General features: G+C 42.5%; 1 protein-coding gene across 1 annotated transcript in view; it reads left to right on the top strand.

Moving 5' to 3' along the window:
• The first annotated feature begins 903 nt into the window (after positions 1–903).
• Positions 904–24,853, top strand: part of LOC144123256 (diuretic hormone receptor-like) — a 190,650-nt gene continuing 166,700 nt past the window's right edge. The window contains exon 1 of the mRNA XM_077656116.1: positions 904–1,353. The gene's annotated coding sequence lies outside the window, so the exon portion shown is untranslated. The remainder of the gene's footprint in view (positions 1,354–24,853) is intronic.

Here is a 24,853-nt window from a genome sequence, read left to right on the forward strand (position 1 = left end):
AATATTTCAGCCCGTTCTAATTGATAATTGGCCTCTTGTTTAGACGCATCGAATCCAGTGTGCTTCCCCAATTAGCGCATCTTCAACGATGAGGATGACTCGCTAAAATTCCCGCAGCTGCGCCCAAGCACCGCGGGTGAAACCGGAAGGCTGGGAACCAAAATCGCGCATCTGCCGCACGCTTTGGGAAAGTTGAATAATTGAGCCCCCCCTACGGCGCGTTGCCCGCTTTCGCTCCGGCGGCTTGAATGAGGCGCGAAAGCTACGGGCGCCTCCCCGCTCTGGAAGAGCGAGCCAAGCTTCCGTCGCCTCGTCCCTTGCGCCTCTCGCACCCTAGCCATCGAGTTAAGGACCTAGGGAAATGACGCACCGACCCGCGTAGCCGGAGGCCGCCCGTGAAAGGGCGCCCGCTCAGCCGTACTGTCTTCATAAATTGCCTCTCTGCGAAAGTGCAGTGCCGCAGAGAAGCGGGGGATGGTATATATATAGGGCCGATGCATATCAGATAGCAATAAAAAAACCACACGAAGAGATAGAGAGGACGTGCCCAGCGAGAACGTTTCGCCAGCTTGCCGACAAGCCAGCCTTGCACGGGCATGACGGCAAGAAAAAAATTAATGCGAGAAACAGAGAAAGGTTCACGTGCACAGTGGCGCCATCTATCGCAGACGATAGAAATCATGGCACTGCGAAAGATAGGGAACGAGGGTGCGAAGGGAAAAGGGGAAGGAGGTAAAGAGGGACACCGCGACCGTGGATCCAGCGAAAGGAAAATAAAGGATCGTGGAAAGAGCAGCAGAAGCACCAGCTGAGCGAAGGGCGCGGCATGGCCGTGGAAGCATCCCTTTTCCCTCCCTCGCGCAGCGCCGCGCGCGCACGTTGGCGCGCCTGGGCCGGGCGCGCAGAGCGGGTCCGAACTCCGAGAATGGGAAGGTCCGGCACGCGGTTTGCGCGCTCCAAAAGAGACGGCGTGCTCCTCGCGACCGCATCGTGCGCGTTGCTCTCCGACCGAGGCGGGCGCTGACAACTCCTCGGAAAAGCTGTGCTGTTGATTTGATTTGTGATTTTTCTTCTTTATGGGGTGAGTGGAGCCTCTACTACTGTATTTTTTTTCATGTAGATAAATTATGAACATAAAATAGTTTTGGGTGAAAGAACCCGAATTCATTGTGTGCCGATTAGGCCGGCTCCGTGGGAAACTGTGCGGTGTTCGTGAACTTTTTTTCTCGAAACTGAACGCAACAGAAACAGCGTCTCAAAAGCCTTGGCCTTCAAAGGCGGCGTCAGGAAATTCACATTCAATGGAAGAGTGCTCATCTCACCTCCTGTAAAGGTCGCGCACGCGATTGGAAGGTGAGTACTCTCTTCTCACTAATATATGCTGCGGCATGGTCGTTTTTTACGCTAAGCGTGTTTTAGGAAGTTGTGGCTTTATGTGTTCTTGCACGCAGTGGCTAGCATTTGATTGAACTTCATCCTTTGATTCTGAACTGGCAAGCTACTATTATATTGCTTATTCTTTTTGCTGTGGTATTTAAGAGCTGCAGCATAGTGATACTTTCAAGACCAACACTCGGTAAAGGAAACAATCTTTTGAGCTGTCCTTGGATCTTTTTTTATAATTATAAGCATGTCTTCATTTCTGCCGGAAAATAAGCCTTGCTTAGAGGCAGACAAAAGAAACACCTTAAATTAAAATGTTGGCTTTTTATTATTCATCCTCCGCATTTTACATGTACAACGCACGTCACATGAGAGACAATATGCGCAACCATATCGTGTTTACATACTCACCATTTGCAGCTTTTAAACACGCCGACAGTGAAAATTATTGACCGTTTAAAACGTGATCAACCCGAAGTGTAATGACACGTAATATTTTTTTCTTATTTCATAGGACATTATTCATCTTCAAGATCATTCACCACTTCTTCTCGATGCCTACCTGAAAGAAACTACGCAAGCTGTGAAAAATAATGTGTTTCAAACTGAAAAAATAACGACTGTAAATTATTTTTCAGGCAAATTAACGCGATAAATTTTTTCGCTTCTATGGAAAAAGGAATGAGACGCCTGCCTTCAATTTTCCGCAATTCAAAATACTATTTTTACTGAGTGAGAACTGATGGATTTCATGCTGAACATATGCACCTTCCTGTTTTAGCTGCAATTGTGGCTTTAGTCATACCAAGAATTCTTCACTGCAACATGCTCACTTAGACCACGTATTTTTAAGCTCAACGTACCTTATTGAAATCAAATGCATGCGACGAAAAAAAGATGAAGTCTGTAGCACGGAGACATTTAAAAAAAATGTCAGTTTCATGTTTCCCATTATAGTACAGTATGGCTTGTTCTATTTTAGCGCAGAACTGTTCTTGTAATAACTTTTGAGTGCATTCTTTACAAATTTAGTTTTATATTTGCTAATCAACGTTTAATTTTCATATAAATATTAAACAATATGTGCGAAAATTATCGATTAAAGCGATAGGGCGCAAAGGCTCAAGGCTAGATAGAAAATTACTAGCCAGCATTTAGTCTGAGGAGAACGTGATTTTAGTTGCCGAAGCTTGGATCCTAATATATTCTGGTTTGACTCAAATTTGCTGCATGCAATTATAACGTATTTACCGGTACTCTTCTCACCTTCATATAGTTCCTATCTATCTATCTATCTATCTATCTATCTATCTATCTATCTATCTATCTATCTATCTATCTATCTATCTATCTATCTATCTATCTATCTATCTATCTATCTATCTATCTATCTATCTATCTATCTATCTATCTATCTATCTATCTATCTATCTATCTATCTATCTATCTATCTATCTATCTATCTATCTATCTATCTATCTATCTATCTATCTATCTATCTATCTATCTATCTATCTATCTATCTATCTATCTATCTATCTATCTATCTATCTATCTATCTATCTATCTATCTATCTATCTATCTATCTATCTATCTATCTATCTATCTATCTATCTATCTATCTATCTATCTATCTATCTATCTATCTATCTATCTATCTATCTATCTATCTATCTATCTATCTATCTATCTATCTATCTATCTATCTATCTACCTATCTATCTATCGCAAAGGCTCAAGGCTAGATAGAAAATTACTAGCCAGCATTTAGTCTGAGGAGAACGTGATTTTAGTTGCCGAAGCTTGGATCCTAATATATTCTGGTTTGACTCAAATTTGCTGCATGCAATTATAACGTATTTACCGGTACTCTTCTCACCTTCATATAGTTCCTATCTATCTATCTATCTATCTATCTATCTATCTATCTATCTATCTATCTATCTATCTATCTATCTATCTATCTATCTATCTATCTATCTATCTATCTATCTATCTATCTATCTATCTATCTATCTATCTATCTATCTATCTATCTATCTATCTATCTATCTATCTATCAATCTATCTATCTATCTATCTATCTATCTATCTATCTATCTATCTATCTATCTATCTATCTATCTACCTATCTATCTATCTACCTATCTATCTATCTATCTATCTATCTATCTATCTATCTATCTATCTATCTATCTATCTATCTATCTATCTATCTATCTATCTATCTATCTATCTATCTATCTATCTATCTACCTACCTACCTACCTACCTACCTACCTACCTACCTACCTATCTATCTATCTATCTATCTATCTATCTATCTATCTATCTATCTATCTATCTATCTATCTATCTATCTATCTATCTATCTATCTATCTATCTATCTATCTATCTATCTATCTATCTATCTATCTATCTATCTATCTGTCTGTCTGTCTGTCTGTCTGTCTGTCTGTCTGTCTGTCTGTCTGTCTGTCTGTCTATCTATCTATCTATCTATCTATCTATCTATCTATCTATCTATCTATCTATCTATCTATCTCTATCTCTCTCTCTCTCTCTCTCTCTCTCTATATATATATATATATATATATATATATATATATATATATATATATATATATATATATATATATATATATATATATATATATATATATATATATATATATATATATATATATATATATATATATATATAATATTGGTAATGTTATTAACCTCAGTGCCTCTTCCTGGCATTTATACATGCCCTGCCTAAAACGCTATCTTTTTGAAGAGTCATTGACGACAAACTGTAGGTGGCCTTCTTTCCGTAAAGTATAGCACTCTAAACACATACACGTTACTTTCAATGATAAAGGAGCTTTTATAAGCTAGAAAAGACAAAAAATAAAATACTGATGTCGCTCTCTCTGGCCGATTTTGCAGGAAAACTTCGAAAAGTTGACAGTATTTTTTAACGACAGTGTCAGAAGTTGGGCTGTACCAGCATCCTTTCAAAAATATGGACAACGAAGCGATTTTTGTTGTAGATGTTAAAAGTTTCAATAAAGAGCGAGAAAATATTTGTCACACTTTTCTGAGCAACAACGGCGTTCGTTTGGTATCGAATAAACTCAATACACCGAATAGCAACCATCCAATCGATTTTCATTGAGAACAAAGTTTGAACAGCGTGGTCCTCACCCTTCTATTATTGTGGTGAGGTCTCGTAATTTAAAGGAACAACGTAAAAATCACGAATACATCTAGAGAAGGCCGTCTGTGAAGAACAGTTTGTCATGCATAAATGTTTACTGCTCACTCTTTCTGCCGCTTTTTAAATTAGAATTGAAAAAAAAACATGACTCCAGCAGGTAGGTGTGATTGTATAGATATTTAACACACGTTTTACAACAGTTTTCTCTCTTTTTCTCATGCCGAAAAAAAACAAAAACGGAGCACTTTATAAATATTTCACTGTTTGGCTAAACAAGGAGAAGCTGAAAGTGCGTCCGAGGTTTACGTTTTCATATTTTCTACGTTTTCGGATGCCCTTTGTACTGTAGCTTAACTGCTGTGCCGGCCACAAACAGGAACCGTTATGCAAAAGAGATTTATTTTCTTGTATGGAGCTTGTGTTTTCGCGGTGTCTGCATGTCAGTAAAACAGCGCAAGTGAGCCACCTGTTACGGCAAACACCAATATCGGGCAGGATTTTAACTATAAATGTTCCTGAGTGCATTTTTCCTCGTGCGTGGTTCGTATAATACGTCTGCGGTCAATCGAACTGCCCATCGATCTTTCGATTTTGTCAGTTACTCGATGCGTCTACCGACAACGTCATCAAGGGATCTCTAAAATGATTAGGTAGGTCGAACACATAGCGTAAGGGTTTCTAGGGGTTGGCTTTAGCTTCCCAGAAATTGGCATGCCTGTTCTGAAAGAATATTGAATCGAGAGGTTTTTTGTGGCCACGTGATGGCAATCAGATTACACCGAGAAATAAATGGCAACCACTCTGCATTACATCTGTCCGTTCAGTTAATCGGCCCACTTAAGTGCGTCCCGCCCACCCGTGCAGCTTACTAGAACATCGCTTTTCACTAAGTGCTGCAAAGAAGCAAGTAGTCAACGTGAACTTCTCTGGAACGCTAATTCGCATTGATTATTAATGCAAAGTGTCCCCACTTTCTGCCCGGAAGGTAACTCGGCTAAGCACGGGTAATTTCGGAGGAGCACCGCGCAAGCGGCAGACACTGGCAGGAAACTCTGGTAGTAACCCGGGTAAGCTCGGGTACCACTGGGAGGGAACTCAGGTGAGTTTGAAGGAGCATCGCGCCAGTTGCGCGAGAGGTTTCTCGGGAAAATCAACATGGTTCGCACAATTCTTACTGGTGTCTGTGACAGGAGCAGCCACCTGGCAGTGCAGTCGCGCATCTCTTAACCACTGCGCCATCTGTGAATGTTAGGAGAGAATGACCAATACTGTATATACGGGCACTGACTGACGAAGCTCCGAATAGTGTATGGTTTGGTGGCCAACGCGTACTAAGCTACACAAACGCACAGAATCCCACAGACATACTCAGCCACAAAAACACCAACGGAAGCAGCAGTAGTGCACAATGCTTTCGCATTCATAGCACGTAAGGAGACTCAAGTGCCCCTGGCAATTTATTAACCTGGGAAAGTGTTCGCACTTAGCGTGAAACAAAAGCCGATTACGTGGCAAGATTCCGCCTAAAACTGCGGCGACCTAGCCCCGTCGTTCCGTTTCAGTGAATCGTCCCTCACAGCCCATATCTCTACTGCACGTTAACATCTCCCATATAACAGATCACATCCAAGGCTGTCCTATCGGAAGACGGCGCGAGAAATGTGCAGGTTACGCACATCATGCAAATGCGATTCGGAGGGGTCGGGCATTCAGAGAACACTTGGTGCTGCGCCACCGTCGTGCTGCTTTTAAATTCGGACGTCTATTTTCTCCGTTCCTATTTCATTTCTGAGAGCACATAGCGCGTCTCTACACCAGCGGGCTACGAGGGGCGGGAATGGCCACCGAAATCTCCCCCTCACTGTCAAAAAAAAAAATCCGGAAGTTTTTGCGTTGCGTACAGTTCTGTTTAAGCAACATGACTGCACGCCTTAATGCGTTTAGCAGTATATTTGCAGTTGTATTATCCACGTTGTAAGGTCTAATGAGCGCAGTTTTGCACGATTCAGTACGTGCGAAAGAACGTGAAAAGGAAAAAAAATAATTTTCGTCCTCACCCGGAACATTTGTCTGAGATAATTTTGTGGTCGAGGTAGATTAAAAAAAGCACGCAGGACAGTTACGACTGTGCAACGCGATGGTCAGCCATAACTTTTTAGGCGTGCTGGCATATTGGTCAGGTGATGCACCCCTGTACTGGCAGGCGGCTGCTCCAAACAGGGCCACCCGTAAGCATATGCGACCTAGGTTGACCGTGACGTAAGGTCATGTCGCATAATGTCACGTGACCGTGACGTTAACGCACTCACCGGTTGCGCCGTCTCCGTCGTCGCCGACGGCGTAATAGTAATGTCACGTAAATGTCACATGACCCTGCCATGAACTCACCCATCGGTTACGCCGACGGCGACCCGCAAGCCAGGGACGGGCGCCTAACAGATATCGCTGTAAAATTATCGGCGTTTATTTTTGTGGAAATTTGGTTTTTGGTTTTTTGGAGGTTTAACGTCCCAAAGCGACTCAGGCTATGAGGGACGCTGTAGTGAAGGTGTCCGGAAATTTCGAGCACCTGGGGTTCTCTAACGTGCAATGACATCGCACAGTACACGGGACTCTAGAATTTCGCCTCCATCGAAATTCGGCTGCCGCGGCTGAGATCGAGCCCGCGTCTTTAGGGCCAGCAGCCGAGCGCCGTAACCACTGAGCCACCGCGGCGGCTATTTTTTTTTTGTGGAAGTTGAATGTGCTATGACTGCAAGGGGCATAATCAGGTACCATCAAAATAAGTCAGAGACTCATCTTTTTATTCTCAGTCGTAGTACGTCATTAGAGAGACGCGTGAGGACACAAGAAATCGATGGCGTCTGTTCATTGGTTTGCAACTTAGCTAGAAGCGTGTTGTACGTTCTTGCAGCTAGTGCGAGTCGAGTTCAGGCGCACAGGCGCTTACATATTCATCGCGAGGACAAGCACGCAGGAGGAAGAAAATTCTTGGACGCCAGAACTGCCTTCGCGCTGCAGCGAAGCGCTCAGAAACTCGCCATTCTTTATTTCGAACAGTTCGGAGCATCCAACCCTGCAGAAGTGGGAAACAGTGTCGTATAGCGAACGGGCTGCAGATTAGGGAACAAAGTTCTTCCCAGGAACCGAGGCGACGAAATACTCGCATTCTGCATTCGTCTCACGTGGGCTCACGGTCACTTCCCGGTATGGTTGCCATAGCCAAGTGAAGTTGAAAACATCTTTCTTTCTTTTTTCTTCCTATTTACTTGATCTTTTGAATACAGCGATGTGAGCTACATTTCTGAGTTGGCTGGAACAGAGGAGCGGCTGAGTGCTTCACTTTTAAGGCTAGATAGAATTGGTTACGGGGAAAAGAACTCGGGCGTAAGCGCACTTTCCTCCAGGATGCGAATCGCGAGAGAAGAAAGGCTAAGCTAGAACTGAAGCAGGAGAATTTGAACTCAGGGCATGCATGCGTGTGCGGTTACTCAGAGGGGCCCGTCACTGTAACGTGCACTTTTCGGCCAAATATACGTCGAAGAGGCCGTGGCATATACCCTGTTCCATCGCCCAAAAAATCGATTGCCGGGCGGGCATTTCAGACAAAAGTTACTGCAGTAAAGTAAGCGTTATACCTGAAAGCCTTCGTCAAATTCAAAGAAGGCATTGCTAGAGAGGCTTATCAGACTCTGCGCCGAAATTCGTTCTGCTCACGTCTTGTATAAAACGCGTGCAGCGTAACGTCTAAGGCATCGCACGAGCGATTGTAGTTTTCTTGAAAGGTTCTTCAGGAGCGGCACTTTTCAAGCTTCCAAGTTTTCAAGACATAAGTTAGAATGGGCTTCCTTAAATAAAATTGAAAGCGCCCTGCCCTGTTCGGCTTCCATGATCCGTAAAAATTGCTATCCGTGACCCACCGTGTGCTTTTTATCTCATCTTCTGTACGGTTCGGAGTGCTAATACAACAAACAAAAAACGACGTTTCATCTCCCGTAGACCATTTTCGTCCTATATTCATAAAAAAAGCATTCGGCCGCAGATATGACTTACTATAGCCTTGCTGCAAGCACCACCGAAAGCTTCATGATCGCCATAAGGCTGGCAACATCTATTGTTTCAAAACCTGCCAAATCTGTAACCTTTCGAAATGAAAAAGGCGAGAGCACAGGACCACAATTTAGTTTCTCAGCTTCCATCACATATGAGCGGACCTCTTTACCATCTATTAGATATCATTAACTTGATTTTTCAAATCTAGTAACTCTGCCCTGATGAGGGCAGCTTGCGCAAACGAACCACCAATGAACGGGAGCACATGCACACGACTGCGCCTTGCGGTGATCAGCATGCACTCGTTGATATTTTGATCACCATTCTGAGTACCTTTTGGAATCGTAGGCCTTGTCTAACAAGGCGGGGCACCTGCGCACCTAATTCCTTGTCTTTTTACATCGAAAGCCTTATATAGCTCATGAGCAACGAAACGCAGTAAATTTGGCACCAAAACAACCAACGACATCATCAGCAAAAAGATTAAATTTCTTCTGATGTAGTTAAGAATTGAACCAAAAACCTTCAGACTGCGGTAAAAGCGCGCAACTCATGGGCCCCAAGACTGCGTTGATTCCTGGCGAATAAAGATGAACCTATCGTATTCGGTGCATTACGACTGTTGCTAGTGGCTGGTGTGTCATTAAGAAGATAGGGAAAGTATATAAATAAAAAATAACGATTTCGCCTTCAAACTACGTAAGTGGGCTTAATTGCCATCCGAATTTTTTTTTATAGGCCGTTTTCGATTCCGTCTTTTCTGGGGACGCCACCGACAAATTGGGATCTATCTAAATACTGCTGCATTCGAAAGACAAAAAGACCACTCTCACCGAAAACGGAACCTTTATAAAGCGAAAAACAAAACTAACACAAAATTTTACCCCAAAATCTATAAACATGCGGAAGAATAATTGAAAAAACTCCTACTCAAAGGCAACCGCATGCAAGGAAACGGCATGAACAGCGCGCGTCCACCGCCGCTGTGCAGTTGCTCGCGTGATTGCGACGCCGATGGCTGTCGCCCGTCGCGAGCGGGGACAGCGGAGCGCGCCGGCGCCGCAGTGTGGACGGGAGTATGGACCAAGCGTGTGTGCTAGGAGTGTAAACGGTGGCACCGTCGGCAGTGATGGCACAAACATGGCAAGATCTTGCTCTGGGTCGATCCATCAAAATATTGCTTTCACAGTAAAAAAAAATATCTACAAGTGTTGCCATCCCCTGTCGATATCGCATGTAAACTCTGTGGGTCGACACCGAATTTTTGTGTGGACTTCAGACGGTACGTTGCTCCGTCATTGACTTCGGCACGCCGGGAACCATTTCTTCTCGGTGTAGACGCCGCGAGCTCAAACCGAGTGGGGAAATTTTCTTTTTCACTTTTCTCATTTGAAATAACTTTTTCAAAAGTGCCTCAAAACGAACTTTTACTTAGAACAATTGTTGGACACAGTTATCGCCAGTGTGCTTTTCAATATTAAGCGAATCTTAAGAAGTAGCTAGCGCTCCAAACTACAAATGCGCGATTCTCTAAGAGCAACCCCACAGCATACCACCGGCAAAGAGTTTCCGGGGATAAAAGTTACCGCCGTTCTATGACTCTAAAATATGAAATTGCAACTGTACCCCAACCGGCACGAGAGCTCCAACTACCAGACGTAACCGGATAATAGCCACAAAGGGCACACTAGGTAGTTCTAGATTGGGGGTAACTAAGCACTTGGGGTCCCCTGGAAGACTGCTGTCATAGCCACAGCAGGTACGGGCGCAGCGGATTTTCGTGTGGTTTCATTTGGCGCAACGCTGCACGCATGTGGCCGTGAAGGATAACATATTTATTTGCGCGCTCATGTTTTCCTATGCAGGAAAATTCTACCTTAACGGAAAATATCAAGAGACGGTATTACGTCCGTTCAACGAAAACATTCTTTTCTCAGCCTACCATAATGAAGGAAAAATAAGCGCATGCTACCGCCACGTGTAACCGGAGCTTTGCTGCAAACACTAGGCTCCTGACAGCGCGGTGCTGGAGGATTAACAGATGCCGAGGTCGCTAAGATTGCCTAAAAAAGGTGGAGCATTAATTTTTGACCGATGATCGGCATATGGGCTGGTGATGTGGGTGGAAAAGAAATGCTGACTGCTAAGTTGGACTGACCAGGGCGCTAGTCATCACGCTATGCTTTTTTCGAACTTGGAGTGCGTTTTCGAAGCGTGCGTTTCTTCTATCCTGGCACAGGCATTGAAGGCCTGACGAGATGGAATGAATGAGGAGACGCACAAAAGTGCGCTAGATAAACACTCGGCAAAGAAATATGTTCGTAGCAAGATTTGGCACCCACTCAATTACATAATGCTTTCCGAGCTTTTAAAGTGGATTTTAGTTTTATTCCTCACCAATTAAATTCATGTGGATAATATTTTACGCGTTTAACTAATGGGTATATGCGTTTGATTTGAGTAATCTGCGCTCGCCCCTTTAACCAACAGCAAGAAAACCTCTTGCATCATCGTAATCTTACCACTCCAATATAATTAAAGTAATAATGGGCTTGTTCGTAATCGGCTATGTACCCATCGGTAAGTCCCCTCCGTCACGTTGCTCCATCCCGTATTGGGCGCTTCTGCGCGTAGAATAAGAAGAAACAATTACTGCCAAAGCCCGGTATTTCCTCAAGGAGCGTAAGTGCTGAACTATCGTTCTTTGCTGAAAATAAGAAACAAAAACAAAAAAATATATCTGCACATCTGTTATAAAGATAGAAATGATCAGACGCAAACATGTATTTTAGTCTGTCTCAGCGTTTTTCAATTGCAGCGAAATTTCCTGAAACCTGGAAAGAAAAATCCAAACATCAGCAACTTTTTCCACCAACTTTTTCCAAAAGTTAAGAAAAAAGGACCTTTTGGAATTGTATTAAGCTTCAAGAGCATAATGACGCCCTAACAATCGCAAGCGCGAATAAAAATGTACTGTTGAGTGTCACGGCAGAAGGAAAAAGGAAAATATAATTGCTTAAAAAAGAAGCATGACAGCAAACAGCCATATTCCGGCGCAGAAGTGTCCGTGTTTACGTTTCCTCCGACTTCCTCCGCTGCTCTGGCCGAGACTGCCTCGGCTCGCCTGTAATTATCCTCGAGTGTTAACACAGCGGGCGGAAGTAAGAAGTGCAATACCTAAAGCAGACAGCTGGAAAGACGGCGAAAGAGGAAAGGGAAACCTATTAAAGGCACCTTTACAGCTCGGGATCTGGACTCGGGAGAATGGCACCATTTTAATAAAGACAGTGCGTGAAAGCTCTTCCTTTTCTCCGTTATCTGCGCATACCGTGCAGCCACTGTCACCAAGAGTGCACTGGAGCAGATATCACCGTGTAAATGCTTCGTTGCCAGACTGCACGCAACGGGCTGGAGCATGACTTTGCAGGACAGGCGGGCGGGATATGGCGCGACCCTGGAGCAGTAGTTCTGGAGGACCAAACGCGACCAGTGGCACGTCAGGCGTGCAACTGCCTACTTAAACTTTCTTCAGTGTCCGCTTTTACCTACTCTGGACCTTAACTGCGCCTACATAGCAACTCAGCTGGTCGCACGCATTTCCGGCCGCTTTCCTCGTAATGAGTTTAGGCACGAGTTTAAAGAGTGTTCGGCTACGTGACACAAACCACGAGCACTCAACTTCTTTTCAGTTTCGTATGTACCTTACTGTATTTCTTGACGTTATTATGCCGCATTCCTTCGTTCTATACCATTTTTTGCAACTCAATATTAATGAACTCCCTTTTCACCCATGGATGATAACGAGGCATTTCTTCTTTCAGGTTGGAATGTGCCACGCCCTATCATTTTTTTTTTTTGTGGTGTGCGGCGATCAAATTGTGCAGCCTACATTACCATCTTCAAAAAAAAAAGTAAAAGTGCTGCCCCGACTAACCGTAAAGTGCACGGCTAAAGCATATAGTGAGTTACGAAAAAATGAAGATGCAACTACGTACAGTCGTTTGAATGCTAAACTATATTTAAAGCATTAACATAATAGGGTCTAAAAAATTTGGTCAACTTTGACTATTCGGTTCGGCTTGTTCATATGTGGGTCACAGTGTGCGCATAATGTACCGTTTGTTGGAGTTTTTCTAACGGTGGAAAAAAAAAGGAAAGAAAACTAAGACGATGCCGCGCCTTACATTCGCGTATAAAGACTAGTGCATCCTTTTTAAAGCAAATTATAATAGCTTGATAGGTTTTGTTCACGAGATGACGTTGGCTGCTGAGGGCACTTCGTTACCTATTCGGTTTACGTCGGCTCCAAAGTGTTAAAAGTGTCAGATTTGGCTGGCCTCCATCCACGCCGGACCCTCGCTAAGTTCCCTGAGGTTCGGGACACCGCACTTTGAAGTGGCATGTAACGTTGTTCCGCCATAAAGAAGCGCAACCTGCTTTATTTTTTTGTTCTATTTGAAGGATTCACGCAACTGCAATTTTCTCGTTACAGAATGCAAAACCGGACTCGGTATCGCTTCTGACTAGGCCCCAGGCGCCATGCATTCAAGCAGCAATAAATTACAGTTTGCACGAAAAAGGAGAAAAAAAGAGCAGGAAGATATCAAAAGACAGCAAGACTTAAGTACCTCTTGTTAAAAAAAGTACATTATCCGTACATTCCAAAAGCAATCACTCTCAGTGAAAATAACTCTGTTAAATTCGTTCACATTGCATGAAGAAACGAAAGAATTTAACGGGTAGTTTAAACAGGAATAAACATACGTAGACTAAAATACTACAAACTACGTTACATACGATACAGAAGAACATTTCTGCCTGTTTCCAGAAAGTATGCAATGAAGAACAGCAATCCTGGATATCAATCAAGTGAGTGTCAAGTTTCAAAAAGTGAGGAGATTTCCAACATTTAGCTTCAATCAAACTTGATTTCTTAGACTAGTAATGCGGCTCAAATTTGTTTATCTAAAAATAAACAGCTGTGCATGAGCTTTTATATATAAGAATTCCATCTCTGACAACCGTAGCTTATGCAATCTTTTATTTCCAAGGATTCGATTCTCCGCAAAATACACCGATGTTGTGTCATGTCTTTGTAAGTTTATACCTAAGTCTCGTTTTTCCTCTCCGATAAGTACAGACTTCTCATGAGCAACGCTGTAATGGCTGGTTTGTCATCTTCAGGTTGGCACGCTATACTTTGGCACAAGGACTAGTTACAAAAAAACATAACAGCTGTACTCCATGTAAACAATGAGTGTAGCCCTGAATGAGCAGCGCTAAAATAAAGTTGACGAGGCCGGCAACAACCTATTTATCAGAGCAATTGATTCTATAATTGTTCGTGTGTCAAAGAGAAGAAAGGTTTTCACAAAATTGCATACCTAAACATTTTACTTCTGAAACATGTTGTAGTGGTCCAAAATGACGTTACACAACTAATTTGGACTGGCTTATTAGCAGAAGTAAAAACAAAATGCTTTTTATTCGACACCTAATGAAATCTGATTTAGCACAAGCCAGTCAGATGAATTCTTAGGCCATAAATTTGCATGCAGAACTAGGTAACCAAAACTGTGTAAAAAGAGATTACTGTTGTATCATCTTTATAGAAGATAAAAGGAGGCATTTATGTACTATAAAGAAAAACACAAATCAATCCTAGTGCATTGATCCTCGAAGATTATAAAACCCGATGGATTCTGAACTTCATGCGACAAGAATACCCACAATATATTGGAAACACTCTGAAAAGTAACTTTGCCGCAATGTAGGTGACGGGCTTCTTATTCTTTTATACGTTATCTTTTGAAGAAGTACATTGTATTTCATCGTGTCGAACACTTTACAGAAGTGCAGAAAAAGGCCTAACATAAAGAAGTTATATTTTTGTTGAAATAGAGTTTTTTCTTGATACTAAACAAAGCAGATTCAGTCGACTTTTTCTGGTTTTGAAACCGTATAGGCCGGTAGAAACTAATGTACACTGATTAAGATAATGAATTATTCAAAAATTATTCACTTCGGCAGCATTGTTTGAAAGCAAACGAAGAGCTAGGTAATATAGGTGTATAATTAGTCATAACGTTTGCAGCCAATTCATTACATCAAGCTCGACTTTCAGATTTTTTAAGAGCGCCCCTGTTGCCAAGGCGTGATTAGTTAAATGGAAAATTAGGTTAACTATCAGGTGATCAACACAGAAAATTTTATTCTGTGTATTTTTTAAAATTACCAGCAGTTGTTGCATCCAACAATCTCAAATGCTTAAAAACTGTCTTTTCAATTCATTGGCTACAAGAAGAAGTTTCTTTGCACCGTGAACAACCAACTGGCCCTGTGTACAAATCCGGAAAAACGAAATATTGTTTTCACCTAATTGTTTGAATGCGGCATTTACGAGTCATGTTCCAGACTGAAAACGACCTCCCTATAACACGATATCTCATCAATCTCATCCCATGCATATTCAGAAAAATAGATAACTTTCCTCCCCAACTCGCTCATTCTACTCGGCCTCTACAGAATCACAGTATACAAAATACCAGGCGTGGCATTTTGCAATGTTTCGTTTTGTTTTTAGTGTCATCTGGCTTTCTTCTCACTTGTCGCGGCTCGTCGGGGAGGCGTGCCGAGGCGAGCGACATCTGTGACCGATGGCTGAAAGTAAGGAAAAGGAAACCTTACAAAACACAGAGTTTTGGATGGCAGTTCAATATGCTGATGCTAACGTGCGGCTTATTTAATTCAAAACATCGTAGACATACGCGAAGGTTCCAGTCGTAGGCTGGCTGTTCTGACGAAGTTCTAATTGTCCACATTGCTTAAAGAAGGACTCGCGCCTTTTAACTTTATTATGCGGTGTTTAAATTCCCAAAACTAAGCAATAGAGAAAAAAATTGGGGTAGTCAAATGCCAAGCCAGCTCGGACGGATAGCTACCGTCGCTTCCGTGCCTTGATTCTCGCTAGCAATGCTTCAGAGGTGCCGGCTTGGTTGTACAGCATGAATGCATGAGATGCTTATGCACTACGACGGACATGGTTCTAAACAAACGAAACAGGAGACGTAGTGCGCGAACTTCAAAAGTTCTTTCTAGCACTTACTAGAACTGCTTACTAGCAAGGTTTCCATTTTATATGCACTTACCTTGACAACTGCAGCAAAAACGACCAAAATATCAACACCAACAAGACCAAGATAGAGCATTCATGGATCCGACATCCGTTGCTGTCCATTTTAGATTGCTACTGGCAGTCACTAAATTTACATCCTCAGCTCCCGCGCTTGCCATTTCGCATGCCTCGTGTATATATATATATATATATATATATATATATATATATATATATATATATATATATATATATATATTAGCAGACAAGTTAAAGGAAATGAGGGGCCCGTTTGACAAATTTATGAAGGGAGCCAACAGTCACCGAAACCAAGGTGCATAGGGGAAAGTTAATTTTTTTTTATTTTTTATTTTTTTAATGTGTTATGCTTTATCAGTGGGATAATAATACTTTAGATTAATAAATCGCTTAAAGAAAATTACTTATAAAGCAGCAGAAAAAACAACCATGCCGCCGGTGGGATCCGAACCCACGACCTCCGAATATCGCGTCCGGTGCTCTTACCAACTGAGCTACGGCGACGGCTGTCCAATCTGCTGCTCTCGTGGGTATTTATGTTTACTGGGTGTAAGTGAGCCTTGAGAGTGTTCACTCTAAATACCCACGAGAGCAGCAGATTGGACAGCCGTCGCCGTAGCTCAGTTGGTAAGAGCACCGGACGCGATATTCGGAGGTCGTGGGTTCGGATCCCACCGGCGGCATGGTTGTTTTTTCTGCTGCTTTATAAGTAATTTTCTTTAAGCGATTTATTAATCTAAAGTATTATTATCCCACTGATAAAGCATAACACATTAAAAAAAAATTAACTTTCCCCTATGCACCTTGGTTTCGGTGACTGTTGGCTCCCTTCATAAATATATATATATATATATATATATATATATATATATATATATATATATATATATATATATATATATATATATATATATATATATATATATATATATATATATATATATATATATATATATATATATATATATATATATATATATATATATATATATATATATATATATATATATATATATATATATTCATTTCTGTCATTGTAAGGCTTGATCTCCAAATCGTGGCTGCCATTCCTTGCAGTTCGTGGCCAGGTCAGCAGGGTGGTTTACCTGACTCCAGTTTCTGCGGAGCTCCATTATCTTTGTGTCCACACACCTTTCCGTCTGGCCCAAGTATCCTTTGCCAGACAAACGAGGAATGTCTTAAGCAAAACACATGACAAATTGAATGACCGTTTCTCAGCAGCCGATGCAGCCAGTCGCGTTGGTCTTGACTTTTTTGTCACCTCGGTTAACTCACTAGGCTGAGATAAACAAACGTCTGCAAAACTGCTTTACAGCTGCTTTACAGCCATACTTTTGAGCCCATGTGGTGCCCAGCCCATATACTGATTTGACCTTTTCTCTATTTGTTCTGGCTTGGCTGATTTCTTGAGCATCCTTTAAGCAATTTAGACAATCAATCTGTCGGAAAGCCTCCTGAAGCTAGCCTATCAAATTGCAGGTGTATACTGTGCCCCACCTCGTGATCGCATTATTTTGCGACATTTTCAAAGTCGAGAGACTCGCGCAGAACGCTACCTAGTTATTTCTCTTGTACGCCTTGTACGCCTTGTTTGATTTCCCTGTAGAGCGAACTTGTGTTTTGTTTTCAAATTTTAAACTATAAACACGACGCGCATGGGCTTGTTTCTTAAGACCTATCCTTCATGGCTGTTCCGGTGCACTGGCAACTGTCAGGATTTTTTTTTTTTTACGTCATAGAGGACGACCGTCTCCTTTCCCATGCTCAAGACGACCCACCAAACAGGCTGAAGTGCGCATGACGTGACACCATGTGAATATATTTACTCCGATTTCTAATGATGGCCCGACAAGCTTACCAGTTTTATGTCCAATTTAAATACTAAATCTCACTTTTTAGCCTCGTTTTGCCCCGTTATTTTTTTTTGAAGGGAGTTGAAGAAAAACTTAGCGAATTTTAAGCGACTCTGAAATGTGTTGTCAGCATGGTGTAATGCTCAAGAAAAATCAAGGATGTTTAGAACGATCTGCTATAAGCGATGGTATAGAATATGGGTATCGAAAATTTTAAACTGCTTGATAATGACATATCACAGCTCGGTATTCAAACGTTTTGGTGACGGAGGAATTTTCGCTTTGAGCACGATTCGCATATGTTCCTCTGCCCACGCCCCTCCTTGTTCTGATGAAAATGCGCCACAAAGTACGCAGTAAATGTTAAAACTTTGTGTTAGTCGCCTAGACTTAAGGTAACCTCGCGACATATACGACCCTGCCGAATTCAGAAAAAAATCTAGCTCTCATGACATTTGCTGTCAATCTTTGGAATTCTTCAGGGGAAAGCGTGCTTGATGAAATAATTTGAAATTAAAATTTTATACAACCAAGCACTTCGGTGCGGGACCATAGTGTGCTGAGAAACGTTCCTGGCGTATCAGCATCGACGGCATCTTTCCATTGTGTGTCAAAAGTTCTGTTCCACATCTCACTCTAGGACGTCAAGAGCGGTGACGTGTTTTCTATTAAAAGTTCGGAAATTGAAGTCCCAACCCATCCGATTTTGTTTGCAGGAGACAGTAACTGAGCGGTCGTCCTTTTTGATTTGTTGTCGTCTCCAATTCTACCTTGCAACGGCAGGCACACTTTCTCGCCGAAGGAGAAGCTCTTTAGCATAATCAATTTCAAATGTTTGCTTTTCGTTCACACTCAAAGGGTAAAATGGTTTATAGAATCACAGGGGAAATAAAAATAAATATCACTTAAATACGATGTCTTCCCTCTAAGAGAGAAGACGCTAATTCCTTGGGGTATCGTGTTTCACAACGGTTACAATGTAGAATCAGCAGACTCATTGCGTTTTCATGAACTTTTTATGCATCTATGAGTATTGTGCAACGATTACGGATACAAGCAAGAATCGAAATCATTCCACATATTAGATAAGTCATTTGTTAGACATTCTACTCAGTCACTATGTTTCCCGTCTGCCGTTGCGTTTTCATGCCGCTGTGCAAAGCAAAGCATGAGGAATAATTGCGCAAATTTGCAGATATTCATCTCGCTGTTATGATAAGATTCGGTCTCCAGACACCAAAGTGAGTTATTCGCGTGGATTTTGATGACAGGCATTTATGTTAATGACAATTCCTCGCTAAATTATTTGGCGTAGTTGTGAGAACGTGGCGATAAATTGATTGACTCGGCGCCCGTTCCACGGGCTGCACAAATTAGGACGCCACCAATTAACGTTGACACGTTGCCTATTTGGGGCTGGTTGCATTTATTATGCGACATAAAAAATTGGGACGCTTGTGAAAGTGCCTTAACACAATTTGTGCAGCGAGTAGATGAGGCCGATTTTCGACTTCGTTACTAAGTCTTATCACGTTCGGGCGGGGCTTAAGACTTAACTGTGTCTTTTCAGCACTCACTCTTTCGCTCCCTTCCAGGAGCACATTTGCAAGCGGTAACGAACGGGTGCTCAGAAGGTACCGCGTCCGTCATGCAAAACTCACTAAAACATGTTCTATTTGTTGCTCCTTATGTACATAGAGGTGTCCCACTAAATGTTAGCAAGCTTTATAAAAACAAGGAGTGTCCTAGTCCAGTTAAACCCAGTGCCATCTGTAGGAGCATCTGGCTTAGTTAGTGCGCAGTATTTTTTACGCTCTGCAAACTTTTTAATGAGCAAAGGCTTATTTGTTAACTTTTTGAATATTGGAATCAGGAACCAAGTGTCGATACGGAAGTTGCAGATCATCTTGAAATACAGCTGTCTGAAATGTTCGCACCAGGCTGCCGTTTACGTGAAGTAGTCTTTTTAACAGCCATAAACCGCAACTCGAACACTAAAAAAAAAACTTCCACGTTACAATGCTGTTATGTCAACATCCCGAGACGCGTCTCAGCGAACAAAATCCTTTTTAGCGCGAAATCATTTAGGAGCTCGTGTCGTAGAAAGTCCGGTATCGTTGGCCTTTAGCGAAAATGCAAGAAATATCCTCAGAGAAGCAACCAAGGAGGAAGGTAGGCCACCTAAGTCACGTGACCATGTGGAGTCATCACAACCTGCCCACAGTATTGTGAGCAAACTGCGCACCGTGGCAGGTGGTAGTGAATTAATGATTGGTCCCTAGAGGTTGCTTGCGAGGAACAACCTGGATCACACAAGTCCCACCGGTGGTAGCACCAGCCACTGCAGGGCAGTGGCCCATTGCTTGACCGCTGCACCACTGCTCCAGGAGTTGTATGACGATTCCCAGGTATCTATGGATATTATTTAGAGAATGACCAATGTCTCATATATGGGCGTTAACCCATTAGCGAGCGCGTCACAGTCTGAAGCTGAGCTTATGTTCCTCAAATATTTTTTTTCTAGAGGGCTCTCTCTGATTAACGTTTGCGCGCGCACTGAGGAAGAGTTATGAGCCAGCAGCTGGTCACTTGATAGCCTTCTTTGAAGGCCAATAAACGAAGATACGTTACTTGTACCTTGATGAAAACAGCGTTGCTAGCTGTTTATGGAGACGTTCTACAACTTCTGCATTCACACTTTGTTCCTAAAACCAATCATTAAAAAGTTAGTCAACCAGTATATTTACTAATTATTTTCTTCGAAGAGCAAAAAAAAAAATACTCCAGACTAAGCAAAGCGGCTCTGAGCAACTTCAGCTGGTTTCACTGGGGCAAGGAAATTCCGTCTTGTTCAAAAGCTTGATTATATAAAGCTGGGACACCTTATATAGTTCAGCGTACGGTGCCCCCACACGGCTAATCATTTGCGCCGAAGTGCGCTGCGCCAACGGAAAAGGGGATGTGTCAGAGCGGCTGTTCGCTTGTGTTGCAATCGGTTACCGGTAGAAACGTCAGCTATGGGCGAATGGCTTGAGCATAAGCCTCCCACGCAGGATGGGCTGAGTTCGATCCCCAGCGCCAGCACGTACCCACTGCTTTCCCAATGGGCACAACCTTACCCCAAGCTCGGTGCATCCCTCTTCGACTGATCATTGATGCATCGGAGCACTGCAGATTCTGTGTTGAAGATTTGTCTGTAGCTGCGCCATTGCCACTCGTTCAGCATGCAGGAAATAGCCATTCAAGACTATTCAACGGTCATTCAGCTTCTATTTGATCTGCATAAACCTATTTATGATGCGCAATATGAACAGTACTGTGATCGTTATTTTTGATATATATTCTGGAGCATGCCCGTCTCTTGATTGCACAAAAAGCTGCCCATGCTGGTTTTATGTTCTCTGTCTCTACAAAAGTCTCGAAAGATCCCAATCCGTTTCAACAATAATGCAGAAACGTATCTCTACTTGTGCTAACTGCCTCTTTAGAAGCCTCAAGAACAAAGAGCGTTTGAGCACTTACATTTCTGGTGTACTCTTTTTAAGTGTGCAAGCACCAGCGAAGTCAAGCATGACGTCGGTTGGCCGTCGTTCCTAGATACAATAACTATCTCTGAAGAACTGAGCCAATTGCAAGCGCCAATAACTAGCTCTGAAGAGCTGAGCCAACTGCAAACACAACCGGAGCCTGCCAGAGGATAGCCCTTTTTCAGGATAGAGTTTTCTACAACGCGAGGCGTTAAGCTTGTGCTTGTTAGAGAGTTATAGCATACCGTGATCCGCGATTCGCTACCATGAACCGATTCCGCAGTGCACCACTCCGCATGCGCAGAGCGCCATGTGGGCGCCACTTTCAAGTGACATGCGTGCGCGCCTACCGTGTCGGGACCAATCAGTGCATGCGCAGTGGCGCCTTGCGGAAGCGGACCACGGAAGCAGATCGCGAATAGCGCTATGCTATATTTCAGTACCGTTACCGCTCAAGTATTAATAAAAGGGCCCGAAGAGGGTCTTTTTCGAACCAGAGTCGAGTACGAATAAACTCGCTTTGTTACCAAATCGAATTAGAACAGTGCAGCTAAAACCGAATCGAATACGCATCTACAAATGAAAGAACCTAAACGAATATTAGTGCGAGTATTTACTTATTCTACGAATACTCATACGAAGGAAATATTCATGCGTAACAGCGAAGCGCTAGCGGTGGCTCTAGAATTCATGGAATTAAAGCAGTAGCTATAGAACAACGCTACACTAGTCTGCACTTGGAGACACCCAGCAAGAAGTCAGTATATTAGCTCGCTGGGCGTGATACCATACACACCGAGAAATTACCTTTTGCTACTGATGACAACAGCGAAAAAACTAGGGCGAGATCCGAGTTGATGAGAGGCCTTCGAAATAGGCCAGGAAGGCAGGGTTTGCTAAGCCTGGTAGATCAAAGCCCTGTCACGTCGCCCAATGTTGAAGGCCGCATGTTTGAGCATTACGACCGCAGTCACGCGAATGGGCATCGTCGCAGCTCTCAACACTCCTTTCCGCGCAGACCGATTGCGATGCCATGCTGTGCGCCGTCGGAGCAGGCTCAGCTTTTTAAGCTTTCGTCGAAAAAAGCTACGGCCTGGCCTATCCGAACTTCGAGACATTTCTTCGAAAATTTAAGAATGAATTTGATTCGTTTAAGACTGCTATGAACATGTGCAATTTGATTCGTCCAGCGAGTCTGCCAGAAGAGCATTGGATTCGTTATTAAAGAATTTCGAATATTCGCATGCTCTTAATAACTATTATTATTCTAAAGAAGGAAAATATAATGGCGCAAGAATATAATCATGAACCCACGATAATTTTTCACGCAGCCTTCTTTGTCAGAATATTACAAAAACCAAAATTTAGTTTCTGCGAATAAACTCACTTTGCTGAATCAAAGAGTTTTCTATAGCTACGTCATCATGTTGTGTTGTGTTGGCTTTAATAACACATAGGCAGCTATGGCCATCTAGCTCCAAGCTAAAGGTAGCGAAATATTATTTTGTGCCGAAGTTTATATTTATGTGAATAACCAATGGTGGTGTAGAGGGCATAAGAAAACTAGTTTGTGCTGCCTAGTGAACACAAAGAAAAATTATAAATGGTTAATAGTGGTAGCATTACAGAAAGTCGGGTAACCAATGCGACCACCCTTAGCTGGGCAAGGATGTCGAGGCTCCCAACCAATCAGATAAAGAGATCTCTGCATTCTTCTCAGGAAAGCTAAACTGGCTGAAATGTGGTTAAGAACTGTTTGTTGTAATAAACTGACAACATACTGGACTATATTTTATTAAATCTACAATTTGTTTAAAACACCTGGTCTCCTTAAAATCCTGCGAAACGTAATCAAGTCAATAAGAGCAAGGTTGGATGGAATGGTATGCGTTCATTGTAAACAACTCCAAAATGGTTTTTTCTCAGTGTTGCGAGTTTTCTGCATGAAAATAAAATACGGCTTAGTGTTAGCTCGTCTTCGCATAATTCACATTGGGGCTTGTCTTGATTTTTCAGTACGAAATTATGTGTGAGGTGTGTGTGTCCTACAATAAAACGGCAGATAATGACTTTTATGAAACGTTCGTCGTAGGGCAGGATTTCCATTCGCCCAAAATTCGTTTTACAACGAGTAGTTTGTTATCTCCTATCGTTCTTTCAAACAGGCTGCTACTTTGGTCTTACGTTAGGATGAACCAAGTTCATGCAATCTTTAAATGGTATACACATTTTTTATTTGCTCGCCACGAGCCTGAGCTGCGCCAGAAGTCTCCTCTGTCTTCCCTTTTATTCCGACATGGCTCGGTACCCAGCAGAGTTATATGTTTTGTTCTTGAGATGTTGCTATTTCTATATTGCGTGTGACATCACCAAGTAGCGGGGTGATTTCATTTCTGGACTGTAAAGCTGTAAGTAGACTTAGTGAGCCTGTGTAAATAATACTGTTCGTGAGGTTCTCCTTTACTATTTTTTCAATGGCTGCACAGACAACGTAAAAATAGGCAGTGAAGATGGATGAACACTGTGGAAGCCTTATTGTTTCATTCCAATTCCCTTTTACCACTGCGCTTATAACGTAAACGTCTTTTTTTGAACCATCTGTATAAAGGTCTGTGCAAGTACTGTACTTTTCTTCCAATGCGAGAAATTCTTGAATTATATGTTGTTGTGGATTTTGTTTTTTACGAAACTGTCTGAGAGTGAGATCACATATTGCAAAGAAATTGTGCCATGGAGGCAGTGGATCTCGTCTTCGAGCAAAGCCAGGTAATATGTGTAGTACACCGAGGTTTTGGCACGAAGTTTTGGCACCAAGAGCAGTGGCCGGGTAGCTTGAGGTTTGTTGATTAACAGTGTTCTAAATGTGCACTTTGTAACTGTGGGGTAACAGATATGTTTCGGTACGGAACGGAGTTTTAGAATACATGAGCATGTGAGCATAGATCTTCCGTCTGCAAGCGGGGGTTCATCGCTTTCTGCGCGCAGACTCTTTGTGAGGGTCGTCCTGTATGCACCAGAAAGACGCAAACCTAAGTTGTGTACTGGGTCTAGCCGTTTCAAGTAAGACGGCCTTGCTGAGCCATATACTACGCAGCCATAGAATTGTACCACAGAGCGATAAGTTTGCAGGAGGCTTGCCCTGCCCAAACCGCGGCGTTTATGTGAAAGGACTGAGTATGTTCAACGATGGAAAAGGTTTATTTTTCAACACGTTTATGTGAGGCAGGAAAGTGAGTTTTTATCAGAAGTTATGATTAGAAATTTGTGCTCATTTTTTATAGGTAATTCGAATTCGCTCGGGTGTAGTGTAAGAACTGTCTGCAAGCCTTCGTCATCGTGTTAGCTAAGTGTAAGCTACGTCATCGTCGCAAGTGCTAGTGGCATGGTCATAAACACCCGCCTGCTGAAATCATGGAGCCCAGGTGTTGTTAGAGCTGCTGGACAAATGCTGTGACACCGGCTTACCTGACGAAAATCAAGTAGTCCGTGTTAGATATCAGTACCAGAAATGCTGGCCGACAGTTGAAAGGCCTAGCTGTGCACTCCTTCTCACATCCAATTGATTAGAGTATGCTCTGTCCCAATTTACCTTATTTCCACGGCAAAAAAGTTACGTTCTGCTTGGTTGCGTGTCCCTATTAATCTTGCAAGAAAAC

The sequence above is a fragment of the Amblyomma americanum genome, chromosome 3 (assembly GCF_052857255.1).
Source record: "Amblyomma americanum isolate KBUSLIRL-KWMA chromosome 3, ASM5285725v1, whole genome shotgun sequence".
In the NCBI taxonomy this organism is placed as follows: domain Eukaryota; kingdom Metazoa; phylum Arthropoda; class Arachnida; order Ixodida; family Ixodidae; genus Amblyomma; species Amblyomma americanum.